A 23073-nucleotide genomic window follows, 5' to 3' on the forward strand; every position below is an offset into this window, starting at 1 on the left:
CACTGTCTGCAGCCGGCCAGCGTTCCTAACCCCGGGCGCTTTCATGCGCTCGCCTCCTCTCCACCTTTATTGGAGTCCTCTAAAGTTCACTTCAATTGTGTGGCGAAGGAGTAGGAGGACTGGAATAGTTGTAGCCCGACAACAAAAGTGCTGGAATGCTCTTCTCTAACTGGTAAATGCTGCCCACCACTCTCCCTTCATGTCTGCCCTCTTGTCCGTCTCAAATGTTTCTGTTCATTGTGTTTATTCTCTTCTTTTCTGTGTCTTTGCGCCTCTAGGAATAGCAGTCTGTTCTTCATTACAGTATGTGCACTGTATCCAGAGCTTTGTAGCCTTGTTTACAGCAATTTGGACATAACACTAAACATGCTGGACACAGAAAAGGGGCTTTTGTTTGGCATCTCAGAGAGGTGCCGATGGCCACAAAGAGAACCTTTCTTGGGCCAGAGAGAGAGCTTTGAAATGAACACCGACCCTTTGCACCCGCAGCTATGGGTTGAGATTATCGCCCTCCAGGGTGCACACTATCAGATCCTACTCAGCGCAGATACATATACCTGACCATATGCAGTCATAAACACCCAGTACAGTACAGCATGAGCAAGCATGTTCTAACATGCCCTCTCTCAGAGCGTGTCCTACTTCACCTCCGACCAAGACATGCCGTACTGTACAGAGCCACTTATCTGCGCCGATGTTTCGCTCATTAAACTTGTAAACCGGCAGACGCTCAGTTCGCCTGTCCTCAGCGAGAGGGTGAAAGACCCTGTGAGGTCTTAGTGAGCCATACATGGTGCCTTTATCCATAATCCTTAACAGCTGAGCCCTGATAGGGCGAGACTGAGCAAACAGAACCAGGGCACAGCCAAGAAAACAAGTTAGCGAGTACTTTGAACCTGTGTTCCCTTTCCATGTGAATGCAGGCAGTGGCAGACTGGACTGTATATGACATATACGATGTGGCGGGGCCCAACTGTCTGCGCAGGAACTCGTGTTCCTATCACTCCCTGCTGCACCTGTTCTGCGCCTCAACTTAAAGCACCTTGGGGAAAGATTAAGCAGGGGGAGGAGACACCAAGAGGGACAACATGTCCTGCAAGAATGTGGCACCTTATGACTGTAGGAACTTCTACATGACAAGTATACCCAGAACTGCTCTCCGTCCTCACACCAGCGTGACCGGATGTATGCAGCATTATATCTAGGGGGGGTTCATCAGGCTCGCTCACAAGACGCTCCACATGAAGCGACTCACTGCATGCACGGTTATCAGCAGTTTAGGATTTCCTGAAACTTGAGTTCAATGGTAAGATGAAAGCACTAGCCCGCATAAGTCCTTCTGTATTTATGGTAATTACACACAGGACAAAGACAGAATGTCCTCACCGAAAACGTTGTTCAAATATAACGACAAAGCATCCGGCCGGGACAGCGGAGTCACATCACATCCTGTCCATCACCTAAAGTCAGCGGGAGTTTCTTTTACCCTTGATCATTACGTGTGTGGATAGTTTAATTCATTTATGTGTTATTATTGTGACATGCAGTATGAGCGGTCAGAAATGGACTGTAGTTAAACAGTGCCTTGGTGTTTCAGTTTCCACCTGATTGTTGATTTGTTTATCATAGTGTTTGATTTGAAAATGCGATAATACCTTTTGGTGCTTTTCTTTCCCACGAACTCTGCCTTTCTTTTCCACAATCCTTGACTGCACTTCCGGGAACCCTCATATGAATGTTTTTTGTAACGGTCAACACAAAAAACATGTTTTCCTTCCGATAGGGGCATCAGATTATAACCGCATAGGGGTTGTTTTTGGAGGGCAGTGACCTATTTTGATGTCAAGTACTTGTTGAAACTAAGCCCCTGCTGATGAATAGTGACTGATTATCTGGTTGCGCTTAAAAATCATAGAGATGACAACAGCTTAAGGACAACAATAACGATATGTTTATATATTAAATACAAATCGATTAGATTTTGATTACAATTTGAATTAACCGTCATTTTGATAGTGGGTTAAATATTTTTTCTTTTGCTTGCTTGATTTTCAAGTCTAAAGAAAGGACAGAAAATTGTGAAAAACACCCTTAAAATGTCTGGAAATAAAAAATATATATATTTTTTTTTATAAAAGCTTAGCAGTCAAGCAGTTAGATTGGACAAATTATAATATAGTGCAGTAAATAACAATTATTCCAAGCTTATAACAGCTGTAAATTATCTTTCAATACATTGCCGGATCTTTAAAACATCAGAAAACTGTGTTATTGTTGTTTTTGAAATATGAGTTTAACAATGATTAATGCAGGTTAATCAATCTGTCAGTCAACTAACTATCGCAGTTTGACATTTATACTTAATTTATTATAAATATTTAAAAAATATAATTATGGTATAATAATATCCTTATACCAACACCATATTAATATCATCCTGATGTACACTTTAAATGCTGTCGGAGCACAAAAGCAATACATGTAAATATACAAAAAGATTGCAAAACAAGCCCTTAAACTCACACGTCTTCCCACAGATGGCCACACAGAGGTGTGGATGGGAATAATCTAATGCATGACCTTGACAGTCACCTTAATGTGCACTGCAGGCGCCGGCCGTGACACTTTACCATGATGTGATTACCAGCAAGGTCCTGAACACAGCGGCTTCAATTAAAAAGTTTCATTACCATCTATATCAGATGCCCCATCATGCCCGGCAATAACAAAGTGGAGCGTTATTCGATCCCCTTAGACGTCGGAAACGTGTTACTGCCATCATAGGTTTAGAGCTCGACAGCTGCTCACGCCAGGACCAGGTAGCGTCTTCCATTTACAATAACGACCAAAGATAAGGATCCATATAAACATCCTGCTATCTCGATTCCATGTGTACAGCGAGGGAGAAAAAGGTATTGTGTCTACAGAACCTGGAAAATGTTCCCGTCGGACTATCCGTCACTGCTTTGTCAGGAAACAGGAGCTCCCAGTGAACATGGGTAACTTAGAACAAAGCGTCCAGTCTGGTTTGCAACAAGAAGTCATTCTTTGTTAATCAGAAACCAGAGAGTATTTGATACAATCATATCTGTTTCACACCCTGATCTCCAGTTGGATGTGTGACAGGAGCGGTGGCAGCAGCCAGCGAGTCATAGGGGCGGATGGAACCTGCACATGTTTCATATCGCTGAGCTGTGATCACAGAGGTGACGGAGCAGTCAGAGGGTCGGACGTTCACACTGCAACTTGCTTCGCTTTTTTTCAATCTTTTGTGCAAACGCGCCTTGACATTTTCTTAGGACCGTCTGAATGTCACAAGTATCTCAGACACGCACATGAAATACCAAGCGATGAAATATGTCCATTTTGTTTGAACCGAATGCTTTATTTTAAAGATTCTGTTAAGTGAATCTTTATTTTTGTATTTTAATTGAACTAATAAAACCCTTTCCAAAGGGTTTGGTGTGGTTAATGGATATTTAAAATCCTGAGGGCTCTATAACTGAAAAGCAGCCAAACGTGATTTAAAAAAAAGCAATTAACAGAACAGCTAAGCGTCTGCTGAAGGCACAACACCTCGAGTCTTTGGAAACCATAACGTATCTGGCTGCAGCCTCTCACCCTGCAGCACCATCAGCTCCAGTTCAATTAAAACACAGCTCGGAAAGGTAGGCAATCGTTACCATGACTACTGTACACATCGACCATTCCAATAGATTTTTACGGTCCTTTTTTTTTATTAGCACGTGAAGATGTTATTATTAATTGTTTATGTTGGCAATAAATGTGATATATTTATCGTGTTTTTTGGGAATGTAACAAACCAATCCCAAATGGAATCGTTTCAATAATCTATTTAAAATCTCATGACTACTAAAAACAAAAAAAGGAACCTCGATGGCAGAAATCATTTGTGTCAAATATCTTGAGTGTGTTCATCTGCAAAATACCACCTGTAAGCTAAAAGGCTAAAACATACTGGTAGGAGCGTGACACTGCTTTTAAAATGAGACGATCAACGTTGAAAGCTCATTTAGATCGGTATGTGACGGCCCTAACCGATGTTAACACAAACACTGTTGACTTACTGATGCCAGTGGTTTGGACTTTCCCACTTGATCCTACTTAACAACCCAGAAAGCTTGGGTTTCATAGAGAAGAGCACGACGTCAGAATGAATGAAATTGTGGAGTATTGACAGAAAGCTACAAAAGAGGAACATGTTCAGCGAGCAGAGGGAAAACCACTTCCTTTCATTGAAGGAGAGAACTGTCCAAGAAACCGCACAGTTTCATAAAACACCGCCCCCTCCATCTCTACTACGTGGCAACCTACTATAACAGCTTCAGTGTGTTTACGCTACGAAACAAGATTAGCATACAGCAGAAAGCACTTGCCGCACAGAACCATACACCACGTCCCAGTTGATCTAAAGCCACCAATCACAGTATTAACACAACCTCACAGAGACAAACTCATTCAAAATGGTATTAGCTTGAGACATTACTCAGTTATTGTTTCCTCTGTTCCTGGAAATGTCACTTAGCAGCATGCTTTGTAATTGTCTTTCTGAATTAATCCCTGGATTAGTTAAAAAAAATAAACGATATTCTTTCTAGACATCCGAGAGCCTCAAGGCAAGTTATTAAGAATTAATATAGAGACAGCTTGCGCTCACATCCGTCTGACTGTAACGCTTTCACTTTTAAAAGTCGCTGTGTCCGTCTTCTGCACAGCTTTAACGTTCATAAAGCGTCCTTCTTCCGGTTGGTCCCCAGCAGGCAGGGCTCGGGTGGCCATTTGAGAAATTCAATTCACCTAAATTGAAATTGGGGTTTAGTGCGGGAGCAGTCCAAAAGCGTGCGCTGGGATTACCCAACCAAGTGGCGAGGCGAACTGTCGGAGAATCAAAGTCATGTGGCCCCTGGCTCCAGCCCACTCTGTTTGCCCGCGCTGCGTTACGCACCCCCGCTGCTCCCCGGTTGGAGGTACATGGCAGCAGAGCTCACAGATTATCTTTGTATGAATTCAAATGATTTCAGACTCGGTGTTTGTATTTGCTTGTGTGCATGTTTGTACATATTTGTCCGTTTGATGAATGCGTGTGCTTGTTTGTATTTACGTCTGTGAATGTGTGTCCAGGTGGGGTGTGTGTGTTTGTCTGTGTGTGTCAGAGCGAGGCAGTGATTCCCCTGATGGGCATGACAGATGGGAAGGGAGTGGCTCAGCGTGTTCTCTCTGCCACCTGAGAAGCAGGGGGGCGGCGTGTGTGTGCCGGTGCAGCGGCCATGCTCACCTCATCAGTTTGACAGAAAGCACTTTGTTTTGATTCATGTACTCGCCTCTCAAGGCCGGCTAATTGCTAATGGGAAGTTGCCCCACGCTGCACATCAGAAAGGTGAGCGGACTATAACTGGAGTGAGGTCCTGTTTTGGATTGTGTTGTTTTATGTGCAAAACATTCATTTGTGACGTTTGATTACTGTCACTTTGACTACAAATGGCAGCTATATCAGCTAATCAAGTTGTTACTATGGAAACATATCTGCACAGAGAAGAGTGTTATGAGTAGTTGCAGATCAACCAATGTGCACACCTCAGAGAATCCCACTTACATGTGGTGCGAACCTGAGCCTCAAACAAGTTGATCTAACTTCCTGTAAGGTGTACAAAACATTTGGGTGACACCAAAAACAGCCATGCTAATTGTCTAAGAACATCATTCATCATTCATATCATGTGTGTAGCCCTAAGTAACATGTTGCCACATGCCACAATGAAACTCTGCAAGCCAGTGTATACATTAGGCCAGAAACAACAAAGCCCCACTCACCATAACATTAGAAGTGCTTTTGTGTTTTAAAAAGGCCAACAAACAACTTGTGTTGATTGTGGTACACAAGTGTCAGGATTTCCCAGTACGTTTTTTATTCACATTTCAATAACTTCGGTTTATCAGCTTCTGAATCCAGACTGTTCACATGTGTAACACGTCCTCGTTAAAAGAAGGTATGCAAAAGTGAGTCGGCTACTCCTTTTCTTTAATGTGTCAGCTGTTACGTCAGTGCATCTGATATATATTTGATCATCATTTCAAATGCCTTTTCATCTCAATGTTGAGGTGCACATTGTTAATATTAATGAGTCAAAAGTGCCACAAAAAACTGCAACTGCCTTCCAAGATAAGAAAAGGTGACTCCAGATCTCACTTCAATGCTTGAGTTACATTCAAACACATTTGACTTTGACTGAATTGAGTAAAGTATTGAGAAACCCCACCTTAACAGTTACTGCTGCACATCTGCCTATTCAGCGTGAAGCCTGGAGTGCAGATACAAATCATGGAATTGCAACATGAAGAGGATCATAAATCAGCATAAACACTGCTGTTAACGAGAGGTGTGAGATGTCAATGTGGAACGGCATGCTAGCCTCCAGACTGTGGCCACGCCGGAGGAAAAGTGCAAGTTCATCACTGTGCAGGGTAACGTTCTTCAGGAGGAGAGCTGACTGCTGCTGCAGGGGTCTGTGAACTGTGCAGCGCCACACTGGCCCGCAGCCAGCAGATGGAAAGAAAGATTGGCTCCAAAAAATCTGTTGCAGCACCCGGCTAATTCCAGTGTGTCCATTGACTGCCTTGTCAGCCCGAGTGATTAGAGGCAGACATGTTTATCCCCGCTGCACAGAGGTGACGGAGGGCTCAGACAACACAACATACATAGTGTTATTGTAGAGAATACTCAAAGTGGGATGTGTTAAGATTGTCCAAAAGGGTATGCGATTGCAACTCAGAATCACTAGCTATGACAACATGCAAAGATTGTGAAATTTAAGTTGTAAACTAAGGCTGGCACAATACAACAAACTTGCAGTCTATATATGATCCCGTGATGCTGCTCAGGTGGCAGACAAAGAAACTGGGCTCATACATCTTATCTGTGAAGACGAGGAACAGCTCTCAGAATGGAGAGCTGAAGCCTTGTGGTTATTGGGTTGGATCATGTTCTAAACGACAGGCAAAAAGCAGGGGACACTGATCAACATGTGAGTGAGCTGAACATGCTGTACAGCTCAGATGTACTCTACATACAGGATCTGATATCTGCACCTGTGGTAATGAGACACTGTTCTCCAGCATGGACAAATAAAACTAGCCCCACCTCCCCTCCAGTCCTTTGACTCTGCGACACGAACAAGGTATCAACGTGACACGCACTCACAGATCCGACTGATGTAGGTTCAGTTAATGAAGAATGTGCTGAAACAGAAATAGTGTGACTTGGTGGCAAACATGTCAACCTCCAGAGGTGTGCTCAAAGCTTGTGAAAACATGTCTTACCTTGGTGGTCTGTCGTCTTTACTCTGCCGTTGTTTCTTTACATTTCATCCCAGCTTTCATCCAAACGTAGCTCTCAGGGAACTCTGTAATCAGATCAGAGAGACAATCTGTGATTCCTCGACATCTTTGCCAACAAAAGACAAACATCCAGCGGGCCAAATGCTCTCGGGAGTGAAAAGGCTTACGGATAGATCCTGATAGACAAATCCTACAGATAGCCACAGCTCTGCACACGGAGATCCACATGGCCACTGATGCATGCATGCACTGCCAAGTCAGGGATGACATGGGAGGAGTCTCAGAGTTCACCAGAGGAAAATCCTCGAAGGAGGTGCAAGGTTTTCTTGTATATGCAAACCAATGTTAGATTTGCATGTGACCAGTTTACCACTAAAAGGCTTAGTAGTCTAATCCAGTGGCTCCCAAACGTTTTGTGCCCAAGGCAACCAAAGGACAAGTACAAATCTCACGGCACACCTATTGTGCAAAATAGCCCTTATAACACGTGTTATCACTCATATCATGTACATATGCACTCATCTGTAAATGTGCATAATTATTTACTAATGCCAAATAAAAATGTGACAAAGACAACTATATTACGAAATATTTCAGAAATTAATTTGAAACTTTATCAAATTAGGCTTAATCAAAGCAGCAACACACTCATTTAAACCAGACGGGTCACAACATTAAAAATGAGGCAAAAGGAAACTCAGCAGAAATTCAGCACAGAGAACTGTCAATGCAAGGAAGCTGCATTGTCCATGGTCCTGAACTACAAATTATAAATTATAAATGTATTACTTTTTAAAAAAGTAATATATTACATATTACTTTTAAAAAGTAATATATTACACTACTTCGTTACTATCTACATAACGTAACTCGTTACTTTACTCGTTACTTTACTCGCCGAGCACGTACGAACTGCGCATGCGTGAGTGGCAATAACTTTCCTTTCCAGCAGGCGGCGGTAGTGTGTATTTGTCATTCAAAACAGGCAACAACCGGAAGACAGAGAAGAAGAACAGACTACGTGATATAAACAAACAACAAATAGCGTGTGCGGTAGCTTCACCTTAGCATGTGTTCTTTGCAGGTGTGTGTTGAGGTTTGACGTGGTGTTTCCAGCAGTGGATAACAGCTTCTGGCCTGGACACAGTTTGCACCTCACCGTCACATTCCTGTCTATTCTTCGGACGAACTCAAAATAATGGGCATACCTCCACCCCTCGAAAGTTATTGCTGACTCAGCCATGTTTATGCAGCACTGCACGTGGAGATGTGGACGCGCAAGTCGCGCAGATTACGTACATATAAACCTACAAAGTACTGATATAGTCAATTAAAAAATAATTATTTTTGTGTAGTTGTATATTGCAATAATAACGTATGGTTGTCACAAAATCCCACGGCACACCCGGACTTGCCTCACGGCACACCGTTTGGGAACCACTGGTCTAATCCTTTAGCCAAATGAAGTGTCTAGCTTAAGGCTGGCCTAAAGGAATCAAAGGGAGATTATAGTAGGAACCTTATTGGACTTTTAAAAAGGCCAGGAGAGCACAGTACAGGAATTCATTGATGGAAATAGATGTTCTGCTCTTAATGGTACAGGTATTAATCCTCTCTGGCTACTTTACTGCTACAAGGTCTATTATTCACACCTGTGTTTTCTCTTCAATAAAAGGAAGGCTTCAGGCGTTATTAGCAACCAGCCAGGTTGAACACCTGTACTTGAACCCAAGATGTCTTAATGTGAACAATTAGAAGTCACACCTCAATATGCAACTTCAAGGTTAAGATGAGCAATGCACTGGTGAATGTGAGAGGGATTAGAACTGAACAGACTGTTAAGTAGACTGTTCCTGAGGAAGAGCCACATGCTTGACATACCCGTCTGTGTGTGGACGGGCTGTTACTATGATGACATTCAGCCAAGTAGCACAACGACATTCTCACCTTTCCACCTGACTTGGCAGGCGGCACACACAGCGCCACTCTTATCTTGCATTATTAAGAAGATAATACATTATTATTCTTGGATGCACAAAAACATACTTGCTGCTTTTTTGGCGGCATTATCAACAGAAGGCACAGACTTGACAGTGTTTCTTTTATATCAGATTTGACTCAACTGTCTCACAAATCACAAGTCGATACAGAGAAGCTGTCCCTAGGTGTAGCCTTTTTTAGGGCAAATAACGTTTAAATATTGAAATACTGAAAATACTGTATATCAAAAGTAACCGCTTAAAGGTGGGGTAGGTAATGAAAATACAAATACACAACCGGAAAAAATCTGCCACTTCCTTACAGAGCCCCTCCTCCAACACACACGAACGAAATGACCAATGAGGGCACGAGATAAGTTTGTGCACAGATGGAAGGCTGACCGGCAGGTAGGCCATCCAGTTACTTTAGCCGGGCCGGCTTCCACAGATGACATTTTTTTATGGATTTTTTGTCAAAGCATTTAAGATATTCATTCAGAGCATTCCATGGAATATAACAAAAAGTGTATCTCGAGCCGGTTTCTCTAACTTACTTACCTACCTCACCTTTAACCATGATCTTGTCTAAAATATATGCTGCCTCACATTTTGGAAGGCAGTGAATGCATCTGATTCTCCAGCTAATCCATATGCTAAGCCAGCTCTCAGCCCCGCGGGGAGAGATAAATATGCATCGGCACAGATAAGAGGCCCAGCTGCTTGGAGTCAGGGTTAAACCTGACAGCCCTCAAGCTCATATACAGAATATATTCTGTGTGTTTATATCACCCGCAGAGAGAGAGACAAGCTAGTACTGACCGTAGAGGACGTACGGCAATGCCTCCAAACGGTTTATAAGCCAACTGTAAAGCAACTTCTGAAATGCGTCTTCATATTGAGCCACAAGGCTTAGTATTGAGTTGTGGAGGGAACTCGGAAGCCTGAAATAAGTTAGCGTATTATCCCTTGCTCATCTTAAAGTAAATGCTGATTTGAATGAGTTTTTTGTTAGAGAGTGTACAAGAGCTTCACGTTACTGAATGTCTGAAGCTTTTACATGTCAGACAGACAGACAGTGGTTGCTTACAAGTGGCTAAATAAGATGAGTAAATGTAATCAGACCAAACACAAGTCCACCTTTAGCTTAGCGGTGTTGACGCGTGGTCATACAACCTTTGTAGGTTGTTTATAGCAGTACTTTAGCCATTTACTTCGGGCGATGCATTGCATTTACACGTCAACTTTAGGGTTAAAATCCTGCTACAACTTTTCCTGCTGAGCAAAACGTGCCACAAATATAAAAGTGTGTTGACCACAGATCACGTTTTCTGCAATATTACACAATCCAATTGAATCACATTGCTTTATGGCGTGGGACCCCTTGCAATGCTAACTTCCAGGGCAGCCAAATGAAATACGTCATCACTGCACCACTCTATTGCAAACCCAATGATTGACCAATGAAAGTCACTGTGACAAGGTGACTTTCAGATAAACAGATGAAACAAACAAAACAGACTGATGGCTACTCTGATCGTCCTTCCACTCTTGTAGCTAATAAACAGGAGACTGGGATATTTTGTCTACAGCATAACATAATTACACATGAGCTGTAGTCTTGTGACATGCTTTAGTGACACGCAGAAAGCCACAAAGAAGAATGAATGTGTGTAGTTCCTTGATGTAACCACATTCTGAACATGAAAAGGGGAAACATGGACCCCTTTTATCCTGGGTATGTAATGGATTACTATGTTCCCCTGTATATTAGTACGCTGATTGTTTACTGCAAATTGTTTTAAATGGTAAGTTAGTTAAATTAAAACCTTGACATTTGGGAAGCACACTTATTTGCTTTTGGTCCACTCCTTTATGGAAGAAAAACAACAACATTAGCAATGTGTCTGCGGAGGGACAGTAGAAACGTGCTGGCCTAGCTGCCTTAGGACTACAAACAACTAAATATACAGAAGCTTTTCTGAAAGAATAGCTTGACATTTTTCAAAATAAGTTGATTGCTTACTTTCCAAGAGATGGATCATACCATTTATTTAAATGTAATGTTCATGTGTTGAGTACATATCTAGAGTTAGGACATTGTTAGCTTAGTTTAGAACTGGAACCAGAAGACTGGAAGCAAGCAGAACCATCTAAATAAAAACAGGAAAATTATAAGAACTGAAGCTTGCAAGTTATTGCATGTTTTTGGTTGTTTAATCCGCATACCTTTTTCTTGCTTAATTGAATATTTTCTTCCATATATATCTATTCTATCTATCTATCTATCTAGAACAATTGACAGGGGACATAATCATGAGTCCAGCAGCAAACAATAACAATGTCACAAAATGTCCACTTGATGACAAGCCCGAAAGGACAGTCTTAAAAACACAGCACTGACAGAAACTCTTTCCGTAGACTTTTTAAGACAGAGCAGTGACTGAAAAACAGAACAAAGGAATGCTTATTACTAGCATCGTTCAAAACATTCTTGAACAAGCTGCGAAAAAAGGTGAGATTTATGGTCTATTGGTAGAACCATGTTTAAACGAGAAAATAATTCAAGCAAGGACAAGATGACCAACATCTGAATTCTCAGCCAACGCTTTTTCCCTTTGAAAAGCTCAAATCGAGTTCGTGAACACCTCAAGGTTCAAGGCTTTTTATTGGTCATACGAACATAGCTACAGTGTAGTTATGACGATGACAATCTTAGGTCACAGGGACTTCGTTTTACTGCAGAATTTCTTCAACCTGTCATATTAATGTGTGTCTTATTTTCAATCAGTCTTAATAAGAAAAGTTGTCTCATATTCAGCCGATGTGGTATTTATATAAGCCTCGTCTGCTCCTCATACACTTGACAGTGAGAGACCGCATATTTTCAGTAAATACCTGCTCCTTCAATCAAGCCAAGAATAAGATAACTTCACCCTCTATGTTTGCATGCAAAGCTCATTTATACTTCATCAACTATTTCCCTTCTCTCTTACTCCAATGTGTCTAATTATCGGTATGCCAGTCCTGCTTATCACAATTTTGTAGGCAGACTGGGAAGCATCTCCAAAATAAAAAATGATATATCTCTTGTAGGATGACAGCATCTGCAAACACTAGAGTGCAACCGTCCTTAATCGTTTTAGACAAATCTGACATTTGGGACAGAGCCGTTTGTCCAAGGCTTAGTTTTATAAACAACATCAAGCTCTTCTATTGTACAATGACAAGGGGCCATGTGTTGAGGAATCTGTGCTTTTCAAGGTGTTTCCGTTGTTCTCCGTCACACCTTTAGTTCGGTTACAGCATGTTTTTCTTGTTTAGCATTTAGTCAAATCAGTATAATGTGAACGCGGAGCACGTGGAACTCTTTAGCGCGTGCGAAGTGCGCCCCTCCACTATGTTTCTACGTGTCTGCCGGCACAAGAAAGGCTCTTGAGGCCTCGTACATACCGTGGCAATGTCTCAAGATTTAGCAAAATACACCTTTAACATACAGTAACACAAATACTACAAATACACATAAACAATCCGCCGCTATTTGTATACTGCATAGGGGAAACACTGCCCTCGGCTCGTCTTTAAACAAAGTATCAATTCAAAACAATCCTATGACTTGTTCCCTTATGAAATGATGTTTTTGCTGTGGGGGGGGGGGTCGCCGCTGAACGGATTCTGGCTGCAGTCTGTCTCTGAAGGCTGCTGCCATGCCCACAGTTTGGACTTTCAGGCTCACTGACACAAACCACCCACTGCATCACGCCGATGGATTAGCATATTAGGCAAATCACCCCGGGTTACTTCAGTGTAAAGTACATGTGTGTTCATCTGTGTGTGAGAGAGCTCCTTTCCAAATCAGCGCACCATCTCCCCCGACACATAACATCCCTCACGTCAGAGGGGCGCTCTGCGGGACTCTGCGTCTCCATTTCAAGTGTTCAGCCGGAGCTCCTACGCCGACTGCCTTATGGAGAATAAAGTCAATATCCTTTGTTTTGACTTTCTTTCTATTCCTTTAAATCTCACTCCAAGTATAAACACATGTATTGTTCCTCCACGGCTGTGTGTATAGCTTAAGGTATTTCCACACATGATGAATGCCGTGTGCTTTACTTTTGGAGCAACCTGCTGGCTTCATAGTTTAAAAGCTTAGCGGTTACATGTGGACGTGGACGCACACACACACACACACGTAACCGAGCCAATGTGGAGATTGATCGGCTGGGCCGTGTCCAAATTAAAGCCCGTCCTCTGCAGACATGCCAAGCATAATAACTCTCCTCTCTTTGCACTTTTTCTTGGCCAGGGAAAATGGGAGGAGAGAAAAATAACAAATGCACAAGTAAAAAAGTAAGTAAGTAAGTAAATGTCTTGATGTCACCCATCGCAGCAAAAGCACTGGCTGGCTCTCAGATGTCTGACCCATTTTCTGCTCTCTCTCTCTCTCTCCCTCTTCTCCTTTCTCTCTAATTTCTTTCCTTCCTTCCTCTAATCTACAGTAAAGGAGCTCTCCAGCTCAGATTCATTGGAGCTGCAGTGAGCGTTGGATTTCTATGAAATGCTGTGCCTGAAACACAATACCCAAATACTAACATGCCCATCCTCATCTACGGTTCAGAGCGGCAATCACTGGAGAGCTGAGCGCGCTGTGCCTCAACAGTAACGATGTAAGATTCTCTGTGTGTGTGTGTGTGTGTGTGTGCGTGTGTGTGTGTGTGTGTGTGGCAGACATGTTCTCTATGGGTACAGCAGTATGCATAAAGAGAGGCCTGTGCTCCAACAGAGACAGTTCAATAATCAATTATTCACTCACTGGAAATACACTGGTGCTCATTTCTAATAATAACATCAGTTCACACACAGCTGTAGATGCTAAGACACACATATATGCACATTATATTTATAAAGATTTCAATTGAGACACATCTAGCCATGATGATAGGGCAACTTATGTGCAATGCCATGCAATACTGAGGGCACATTTCCCCTGGTAGCCTTGGTGCGTGTTAACATGTCCACATGATATGGTAATCTATGGCTCTCACAGCAAAATGTTAATTTTAATATCATTTCTCAATGTTTTGAGCAGCACAAACTGCATTCCACTGGCATCCATTGTGTCAGGGTTGTGGCCGACTACAAATGCATACATTTCATATACACCTTTCATTTATTTAGGTCCTGTAAGCGTTGGCGATACCCATGGTGCTGTTTTACTAGAATTCTGAGAATGCTTCACGATAGAAGCCACCTGTTGTGGTGCTAGCTGGACGCTTGTTGTGAAGCATCAGGAGGAACTGTGCAGTTTAGATCAGCAGTAACTTAATGCGGCTCAGCGTGGTTGATCTAAATGAGATCACATTACAGTAATGCTGGGTCACATGCGGAAGGGCGCCGTGCTGTTACTTGGGGGTAAACTTACAATATTAGGAACATTGAATGCCAATTGCTGAATAAATATGCAAATCAAAATTAGGGTTGAATTACATAAAAAATTTAAGGATTATAAATGTAGAAGCATGTAAAGGTTTCCCTCCTCTCCAGAAAGAGAGAGAGAAAGAGAGCAGCTGTGGTCAACTAAGCGAGAGGGTAAATGGATGGAGGTAAAAGCGTAAATTAAAAGGGATAAAACCTTATTTTGATATCCCTTCACAGCAGTAACTTTCTAACGCACAAATCAAAACACCTACAACTCCAAAACGACCTTTGTGGGAAAGCGCTACATTTACTAAATCTGTGTGAATGCAGCCAGAGTGCATGCTTCATCCTGTGCACTGACATCTCTGCTATATGTGCGGCTCACCCCACCCTCGGTCAAACAGACACACAGACCGGCAGCTCTCTACAGACCCATGACACAGGAGTTAACTCGGTAACACCTTTCTTTACCCGACCTCACCTGCTGTTGCGCATAGACGAGATGTAAAAAGGGTGAACTTTTATCATACAGAATGACATACCAAAGGAAACTAATGGCCAACTGGAAGCTTGGAAATCATTGTAAAATCTCAATGTATGCTAAGGGTAATGATGAAAAGGAAAATGTGTGTATTTAAAGAAAGTAATCCAAGTGGGTTAATGTACATTAATCTACGTGCACAGGCTGGTTTACAGTAGCAGAGCAAACATGCTCAAGTGACAATCTGTGGGAAAACAAGGGGAAGGACTCCGGAAGGCACAGGGTCGCGGGGGGGCCAAGGGTCGGCTTTGCTCGGCTAATCCCAGTCAGATAAGGCTCTGCCAACACACTCGTAACAGTAACACACATATATAGGAACAACAAGGGGAAGCATGGGACCGTAAAGGATCTACTTTCACATGACAGCCACACACAGAACACATTAACTCACAGTCAAACCCCTGATCCATCTCTCTTTATTCTAGTTCCTCGCTCTAATTTGTTTATACCTCCCTCTCTCTCTCCCACACACAGACACAAATAGAAGGTCGGCATGGTCAGTGCTGCCTGGCTTGGCACAGAGGAGGACTGCAGATGTGAAAGTAAGGAGACCAGCTGGAGCCCGTCCAACCTGGACACGGGTCACGGACACGTCTGCAGGAACACAAGCAGCTTTTGGAGCCTCTTCTCAGAGGTCGGCGACTATACTGACCCTGGGACGGCATCCAGCTAAATCTACTATGATTGCTCCGTAGGCACATTTCATTATTTTGACTGTTCCTTTTCACACCTATGTAAAATGGCGTCTAACAAAGGGTTTGTTTTATAGTCTTTTGAGGCTGTCATATGTTGCTATTGTCAACAGGATACATTCCCTTCTGCCAGGTTCTCTATAGCTCTCACAGGCTTTCTTAATGCAGCCAGAATCATACTTAGGAAGTGGAACAATACATTTAGTTTACAAATGTTCAGCCTGACAAGAGCTAATGTTAGCCAAGCTAAAAGATTCTGAGTGAAAATGCACTGAAATGTGGGGTAGCTTTGTCAGCTTTATTAATGATTCGGATCAGTACATAGTATTATGTCATAGAACGCCTTAATGAAAGTCATGTGGGGTGTTGTGTGTTGATGTACTGCTTTCAGTTTTGTTTTCCGTCTGTGTTTATGTACTTTGTTACCGGCAGACGACCACATGGAAAATATGTTTTATACTATAATGTTGCAGGATGTAAGTCAAATATATTTTAAATCACAACATTAGCAGTAAAATCGTGTCTATGTTGTATGTTGTAGGCTACACATGTCAAAGTCAAAATTATATTTTTTAGTTGCCGTTGTTTGTAATTGATGACAAACTTGACCAACAATTGTTTTGACACAGGAAGTTGTTGCAGTTAGACAGAACTGTTGGCAGCTACTACTCTCTTCAGTGACATCTCGCCTTGAAAAATGTCAAACAGTTGTCGGGTAACGGGTTCAGCGTTAAACGCTCACTCCAGACAGTTTAGACAGAGCTGTACAAACATAGATAAGCTGGGTGAAAAATGAACTGTAAGTCGCGTGCCTTTGTGTATACCCATACATACAGTACTGTGCAAACACAGAGCACCTAATGCAACATGTGTTTTTCCACAAGCTCGTGATCTGTGCCAGCCTGAGGGATACCATCTAAACTAAGAATGTCTGTGATGCCGCTGGTGTGAAAGTGTTTGTAAATGCATGCTTGTATTATTGGCGATTGTGTAAAGCTTCCATGTGACTTCCCTGAACTTTTGGGTCCGAAGTTGCAGCGGTGCCGTAGCGTCTGCTAGTCACAGGGTGATTGCCTCACACTTTGCCTATTGAGTTTCCTGCCATGCGGGCCAGCTATGTTGGAGGAAACGCGAGCTTGTCCTCGACACTGAACACATGGCGACAATGCAGAGCTCACACAGGCAGCCCAGCACAAACTCCCACACACATACATTAGGATGAACACATCACACAGCGAGTGCCAGTGTTTAAAAGAAGGGTAAGTAACTTCCAACACCAGTGAAAAAAAACGGGATCAATTTGAACCACGCTGCTGCCTGCCAACGCTTTTTGATAGGCTGCAGTTGAGAAAACTAAAAGGAAGAATGTGAACGCCTGCCAGATCAGCAAGTATCTGGATACTTGTTCACAAACACAAACGCGTACACAGACAGCCTAAGGGGCACTTGGCATTACGTTGGCATTCTTGACCTCCCAGTGTGTGGTTCTGCTTCCCCTGACACACTAGCAGGTAGAGATGAAGCACACATCCTGGCTCAGGTCAACTGCAGCGAATCCCAGGATAATGATGCATTCCAATTTTACAACAGTATCCTGGTTGTGTGTAGGAGCAGGGACTTCTGGTAGTGATGTGTTAATGATTGTTTACATGCCTCACATTGCAGACGTGTTTCTGAAGGCTAACTTCTTTCAGAGTGCTCATTAGCAGCGTTATGTCCTTATGCAGCAGCGTCCTTGATGAAGATTTCATTATGTCAGATGTGTTTTTAAGGGCAGATTGCCAGCACATATTTTGTTTGATTATTTGCTAAGCTGAGCAAATGTCTCATTCAACAATCCAGTGCACACCATGTAAGTGAATCATAGCCTCAATACACTCACACATCACTCCAAGTAAGACTGTTACGATGCCTTGTAAGAAAAGAATAACCATTTAACATTTGTAAATGAATTACATGATTTTTTTCAACAATCCTTTATAAAACCCTAAATAATTTAGTATTTAGATTAACATGGCTGCATAGCATTTTGTAATAACATGTTTGAAAGGTTGAATCCATATGGCAGCGAGCAAGTAAAGCCTGCAGCGTGGCTTTGGATTCAAAAAGGTCCAGCTTCTCAGCGTCATCATGAAGGTGAACCTTACTCCAAAGTGCTGCTGGTGATGGTGTTGTTGCTGCGTCTGACAAGAGCCGACCATTAAGCCTCAAGGACAGCACTTGCGTTACGCTGAAAGCCTAAATCTTTATCACAATGATCGTCCCTAATTAAACCGTTTTTAAGATCATCCATTAATCACCTTTCATAAAACCCAGATTACGCAGTCTGAAATACAAGAGAACAAGAGGGCGTAACCATGCAGGAACTTGAGATGATAACAAAGACAAGGGGACAAATGATGGCAGCTTCTGGCATCGATGGTGTCATCCAGACGTTAAAAAGGTGACTCACTTTCCCGTATTTTCACCGAGAATGCCACACACACACACACACACACACACACACACACACACACACACACACACACACACACACACACACACACACACACACACACACACACACACACACACACACACACCACACACACACACACACACACACCACACACACACACACACACACACACACACACACACACACACACACACACACACACACACACACACACACACACACACACACACACACACACACACACACACACACACACACACACACACACACACACACACACACACACACACACACACACACACACACACACACACACACACACGTGTGGTTACTTGCACTGAACTGGCTCAACAAGTGTCCACTCAAAATAATCAGTGAAAGGAAAGTGGAGCCTCAGAAAGGTTTGGATATGATGTCAGACACAGAAAAGTTTCCTCGAACAGAAAAAGTGCTTGGTGGGCAATAACAGAGCGGCCCAGTGGAGAGTCAGTCACTGTCAGTCACACTTCAAAGAAACCCAACTCAACTCTGAAGCGATCTTTCACCTCACAGACAGTCATAACATAAACCCAAGTCTAATACTCAAGCAAGGGGAATATTTCACACACATAATACAGACGTGTTATCCCAGTCAGACGAGGTTGCGAATCGACTGTGAAAACCAGACATGTGACCCATATCTAGAACATTCTTCCAAGGAGGAAGCAGTGCTGTATTTAATAAGAGAGCTGAGGAATAACTGCTAGCAAGAAGTGACCTGCCATAACATTGACATTAAAAACCTTCAAGGCAAAACGGCTTAACTTAATGAAAAACTTATTTTCCAATACCTAATAATATAAAAAGGATTACCAGACTAAACTATATCTGATTATCTCAAGGTATTCTTATACTATTTTTGTTATAGATATTGTTATGCTAAGATCTATTTCTGATAACTCATTTGATACATCGTTGTTTAAGAATATTGAGTCATCTAAGCAATGTTGCGATTAGGAGGGTGTCAAACCATAGAGTCTATGTAAATATGTTGGCAAGCTAGCCAGCAAGTTGAACAAGTTGATTAAAGCTCATTGATAAATTAGGTAAAACAGTTGGAACTAATGGGTTAACAGTTGAAATAGCTGAAATTGTGGAATAGCAGTAGGAATAGCGTAAACTAATAATACACAGTTGCATTAATTAGCTAAATCCAATAGATACACTTTTGAAATAGTAAGCTTAAACCAATGGATAGAAAGTTGACATAGTACTCAATTCTGATACATTCCGGTAAATTAAGGTATTCCATGGTCTTATTACCTTAGGAGCTGTCATGAATAACATCACTCAAAACCCACCTGTTCAACACTGCATTCAACCACTGACCACCCACTCCCCCCCTATTTTCTGTTTTGTTTATCTCTTTTTGTATTTCTTTGTCATCTATTTTTTTTTTTTTTCTCTTGTCTTTTTTTCTCTTTTTAATTCTCTGTCAAAGCGTCTTTGAGTTTCATGAAAAGCGCTATAAAAGTCCCATGTATTATTATTATTATTATAGACTGTTGCTATGAACGGAGTTTAATCTTTCGAAAACAAAATCAGACTGTTTTGGCAGAAGGAATAAAATAATTTTCCGATCATTAAAATGATTATCAAATAATCTGTTGCTCTCCCTGAGGTTTCTCCCATGTTCCCTTTAAACTGTGGGTTTTCTCTGGAAGTTTTTCCTTGTACGATGTGAGGGTCTAAGGACAGAGGGTCTAAGGACAGAGGGTCTCGTTTTTTTCTCATACTGATATTCTGAACAATCTGTGCTGTTGTATTTGCTGTAAAGTGTCTCTACTGTAGGCTATTTTTATTATATGTACAGCACTTTGGCTCGACCAAAAATCGTTTATAAATGTGCTATATAAAACTTGATTTGATTTTAAATAAAATATTTCTCAAAATATTTGTTTGTATAGCAGTGAGAAGCAGTTAAATAAGGAAGACATCGTACAGTAGGGCTGCACGATATATCGTGTCATGCGCGATATTGACATCGCAAGACGTGCAATTAAAAAAAATAAAGCGATATTATGTAGGCAAATTAACTCAAACATGTTACAATTATTTTTGCTGCTTGCTACAAAAGGAAAACTCGCGCGGCTCTCATGTCAGGGGTACTTGAGTGAGAGACATGCAGGCTTTGCATGCACAGCAAACCACCAATCACAACCATTCTTGATCAGATCACAGCAGCATAACCGAGCTAGCTCAGCTTGTTGCTCTGATAACTTAAGATCCAGAAGTCAGTGACTAAAATTCTTCATCCGGTTAAATATTGTTAAAGTACGACGGAGCATTAGGGCCACACTTAGAAAAAAACCCAGAGATTTCGAGAATAAAGTCGTAATAATACGAGAATAAAGTCGTAGTTACGAGAATAAAGTCATAATTACGAGAATAAAGTCGTAATATTACGAGAATAAAGTCGTAATGTTACGAGAATAAAGTAATAATTACGAGATTAAAGTCGTAGTTTCATAAGTGACTTGAGAAGTGGACTTGGAGGAGATTGTCTCCTTTCTGCAGGAGAAAATGGCTGGTTCTGGCCGACTACATTACATTACATTGCATTTAGCTGACGCTTTCATCCAAAGCCACTTACAGTAAGTGCATTCGACCAACAAGATACAAACTTGAAGAAAACAGAATCATATAAGTACAACAGGTTTCATAGAGCCAAAACATTTCAAGTGCTACTCAACTGGCTTTAGATAAGCCAGTCCTTTGTTAGTATATAAGTGCTTTGTTAGCAGTTCTTTGTTAGTAATTCTATCGCTCGAAGTGGAGTCGAAAGTGATGAGTTTTCAGTCTGCGCCGTGTAAGCTTTCTGCTGTCCTGATTTCAATGGGGAGCTCATTCCGATTCCACTACAAGGCTATCGTTCGACTCCTTCTGGATCCAAAGCCTTGATTACAAGTCTCATCGTTTCTTGTGAAACAACAAATCCCCTTTGAACAGCTCGTAGATGTAACCAACGATACCCTTGTAGTCGGCCAGAAGCAGCCATTTCCTCCTGCAGAAAGGAGACAATCTCCTCCAAGTCCGTTTGGTTCTTTCTTCCAAATAATAGACATAGTTTCTTGCACAACCTTTTCAAAGTTATAATAATCTGATGCTGATGTGCCAAAAGATTAAACATTTTGTTATTTGAGAAACCTAAACTAAAGTATTGCTTCACAAGATGCTGCACATTCCTCATTGTATTGCAAGACGCTGCTGTTGTCTCCTTCTCAAGTCATTTATGAAACTACGACTTTAATCTCGTAATTATGACTTTATTCTCGTAACATTACGACTTTATTCTCGTAATATTACGACTTTATTCTCGTATGATGACTTTATTCTCGAAATCGCTCTGTTTTATTTGTCTAAGTGAGGCCCTAATACTCCGTCGTATTAAAGAAATAGCAATTGTATAGCATTAAAGTTCAAGAAAGAATGGTTTGCGGACAAAAAAAAAAACTGTCTTTTCTTCAATTCCTGTATTTTTTCATATCGCCATATCGCAGGGGAAGAAAATATCGCAATGTCAGTTTTTTCCAATATCGTGCTACCCTATCGTACAGCCAGAAATGAAACATAACAGGTGTGTTTCTCCATAAAGACCAGTTAAGTTAAAGACCCCTTATTTAGTTAGCTAACAAATATACCATTGTAAATACATTGAGAAGTGGTTTTGAAGGAGTTGTTCTTGAGTTGATCTAACAGGGCTGTTGGAGTTAACCAGAGGTCTTTATTTTGGTCTTGTAATTGTGTAGCCATCTCCTAGCAGAAGTGCTGTGCATAGCATGTGTGGTATTATTAAACCCAATCCCGTAATGAAAGGAATACAATGATCAAGAGGTGGAGTTTTGTAGACACTTGCCAAACCATCAGGGACCGGAACAAGTCCATCCAGATTTCCTCAGGCATGACAGATTACAAAACTCAAGTAGAATTCTAGCAGTGGAGGTTTTGTTAGAGATGTTTAAGATCTTCTTAAACTCTGTTTACCAAGTCAAATCAATCCCGTTTAAGTATTTTTTGCTCCAGCAGAAAGGAAAGAGCCTTGAAATCCCTGTGATTGGACATTTAAAAAGGTCATTCTAGGCTAAAGATTTGATTGATTTGATCTGTTTAATTCCATAGTGACTGAATATTTAGGGGTTTAGATTGTTTGGAGAAAAAGACCAATTTGAAGAGGACACAACTAGGCTCTTATAAATTCTTAGGGCAAGTTTTTAAACATCTAATCAATTATTGAGGTGAAGAATCTACAGGTTATTGACAATGAAATAGTCATTGGTTAGTGTCCTACTGTCTGGCGAATACGCATGTGCAAATAGACAATTAAATAGATGTATATCATGTATTGTACATATATGGCCTGCACAGGTTTATAAAGCATACACCAAATATTGCAATACTGAATCTACTGAAAGAAACCATTTATCAATTATTTGCAAATCTTAAAAAATATCACATCTATTTCTATTGCTCTTGTCTCTAATGCTCACATACAAACTAACTCATAATCACACTTTAATTCCTCCTGGGAACCCTGATTATACAATTATTATCTTCTGCCCCAGGGGCACAGATATTGAAATTGTTATTGCTAGT

At 41.5% G+C, this 23073-nt stretch overlaps 1 protein-coding gene across 1 annotated transcript in view; it reads right to left on the reverse strand.

The window, feature by feature from the left end:
• thrab (thyroid hormone receptor alpha b) overlaps window positions 1-23073 on the reverse strand; it is a 139634-nt gene that overhangs the window by 110094 nt on the left and 6467 nt on the right. Inside the window, exon 2 of the mRNA XM_034107045.2 lies at window positions 7339-7421. The gene's annotated coding sequence lies outside the window, so the exon portion shown is untranslated. The remainder of the gene's footprint in view (window positions 1-7338; window positions 7422-23073) is intronic.

The sequence above is a fragment of the Pseudochaenichthys georgianus genome, chromosome 19 (assembly GCF_902827115.2).
Source record: "Pseudochaenichthys georgianus chromosome 19, fPseGeo1.2, whole genome shotgun sequence".
In the NCBI taxonomy this organism is placed as follows: Eukaryota; Metazoa; Chordata; class Actinopteri; order Perciformes; family Channichthyidae; genus Pseudochaenichthys; species Pseudochaenichthys georgianus.